Source organism: Palaemon carinicauda, chromosome 13, assembly GCF_036898095.1.
Source record: "Palaemon carinicauda isolate YSFRI2023 chromosome 13, ASM3689809v2, whole genome shotgun sequence".
In the NCBI taxonomy this organism is placed as follows: Eukaryota; Metazoa; Arthropoda; class Malacostraca; order Decapoda; family Palaemonidae; genus Palaemon; species Palaemon carinicauda.
Window position 1 is genome coordinate 112,235,499 of NC_090737.1, and position 2,500 is coordinate 112,237,998.

At 34.5% G+C, this 2,500-nt stretch overlaps 1 protein-coding gene across 2 annotated transcripts in view; it reads right to left on the minus strand.

The window, feature by feature from the left end:
* The window catches only part of LOC137652024 (zinc finger protein 853-like), a 26,105-nt gene extending 25,790 nt beyond the window's left edge, over nt 1-315 (minus strand). The window contains exon 1 of one of the 2 annotated variants that reach the window (XM_068385242.1): nt 1-315. This exon is cut by the window's left edge and continues 381 nt beyond it. The gene's annotated coding sequence lies outside the window, so the exon portion shown is untranslated. The other variant, XM_068385241.1, reaches the window with a different exon arrangement.
* Nucleotides 316-2,500: the final 2,185 nt, after the last annotated feature.

Here is a 2,500-nt window from a genome sequence, read left to right on the forward strand (position 1 = left end):
GTGACAGAATTTCTCTCTTGTCAGGAACGCAAATCTACCATGTTTGCGCTATCTATCTACCCCAAGTCAATAAAAGAACACTGCAACACTGAACCTCATCCGGATAACTCTGCAGATACGAGAACACATAGCCACGAAGTATCAAAAGAAAAGAACTTGCCGTCAGGCGAACTTCACTATCTAAAGGAAAACATCGTGGCAAGCCTTTTCGTTTCTCTGTTGGTACTGGCAGAGCGGAGAGCAAAAGGACTACAAGAGGTAACAGGCACTGTGAGTGAGTGAGTCGAGACTTGCAGGAACCACACAGAGTGAACTGCTGAATTATGACTCATCCAACTCACTGGGATCTCACAACGCGTCACTCCTTTCGCTGTATCGCTAACTCCATTGCATTACTTTATTTGCAGTTATGATTGTCCTATTTCCGTTCGATTTCTTATGAATTTGATATACTTTCACATATTTACCAGTTGTTTTACCGAGATATTTTCAAATCCAGTTTTTCAATACTGTTGTTGCAACTTATATCGGTCATGAATTTTTTACTCGGGCTTTAAGGTCATGGATTGGCTGCCAGTTTCTAGCGAGGGAGTTTTAAATAACTTCCTTTCAAGGTTTTTATTAAATCAGAATCAATCTAGTTAAATATTATCCTTTTTTACAATTCTTGAATTAACCTTCATATCTATTTTGAGGACAACCAATAACTCCTATTTTGTATTTATATTAAATCCTATTGAACAAAAGAGAATTAACTAGTTGGCAAGTGCGTATATCTAAATAAAAATATTTATTGATCTTAGATTCTGAGTACAATCGCTTTCGCCAAAGATAGTAAGTTTGGATCGATACAAAAAGTTTCCACTGTACGTAGTACTTAGATTTGATATTGGCTCCAGCAGATATTGATTCCAATGAAACAATTAGATGTTAACCTCCAAGAGGTTATATAGAAAACTTCAGTATATAGAATCTTTTAATAACCTATTCCTTTGTGTATATATATATATATATATATATATATATATATATATATATATATATATATATATATATATATATATATATATATATATATATATATATATATATATATATATATATATATATTACCGGAAAGGTAAAATTTCTGGTTTCTAAATAAATATCCTGCTTTGAATCCATAATTTGAAATTGAATATCATTAGGCAAACCACCAAACCTACATGAATTCTTCTAACCCAAACAAAAGTACCCCCACACAAGAAGTTGTGTATAAATGCTTTCAGAACAATAACTGTAAGATGGATAGTCAGCAAGAAATACTTAGTTTCAGGAATGTTTGTAATACCCACACAAGGTTAAATTTATTCGGAATATTATACTAAAAGCTCAAAACTAAAAAAAGAAACCTGTAAGATTTTTTCGTACTCATAAGACCCATAGATTGATGATCATAAATCATAATTTACAATAACGTGTACGGATGGGTCCCAATATTTTTATCCAATGTTTATAAGACATGAATACTTCTAGTTCATCATTTTATTACTAAAAATTATAAAAGTATCATGTTCTTCGTTCCTGAAATTTTTAATCATAAAGTATATACCAATGCTTATATGCAATTCCAGTGGGAATGGGAGTGATGAAATCAAACAAAATATCAGGGATATATATTTATATATATATATATATATATATATATATATATATATATATATATATATATATATATATATATATATATATATATATATATATATATATATATATACACACACACACACACACACACACACACATATATATATATATATATATATATATATATATATATATATATATATATATATATATATATATATATATATATATATATATATATATATATATATATATATATATATATATATATATATATATATTTGGTCCAACACGGTCATCAGTGGGCAGCCTGAAGGACGCGGATGGGTCCACAACCATCACAGACAGCGAGGGCATCCTGGCCAGGTGGAGGTCTCACTTTGAGAACCTCCTCAATGACCAAGCAGACACCCCAGACTATCTCCTGCGAATGACCCCGCAGCATCCCGTCCGTCACTGGATGGCACTATCACCCTCCACCCATGACTTCAACAAGGCCCTGCAGCGCATGAAGCCCGGCAAAGCCCCAGGACCAGACAACATCCCGTTGGAGCTCCTCACTCATGGTGGCCCCAGTTTGAGGAACCGTTTGATGCTCCTTATACTGAAAAAATGGGAGACCAAGACCCTCCCCAGTGACTTCCGTGATGCAAACATCGTTACCATCTTCAAGAAGGGAGACAGGGAGAACTGTAACAACTACCGGGGAATATCACTACTAAGCATCGCGAGTAAGATTTTCGCTCGGATTCTCCTTGACCGCCTCCTTATTCTCGCAGAAGACATCCTGCCAGAGTCCCAGTGCGGCTTTTGACCTTCCAGCGGGACCATAGACATGATCTTCTGTGCGCGACAACTACAAGAGAAGAGCCTC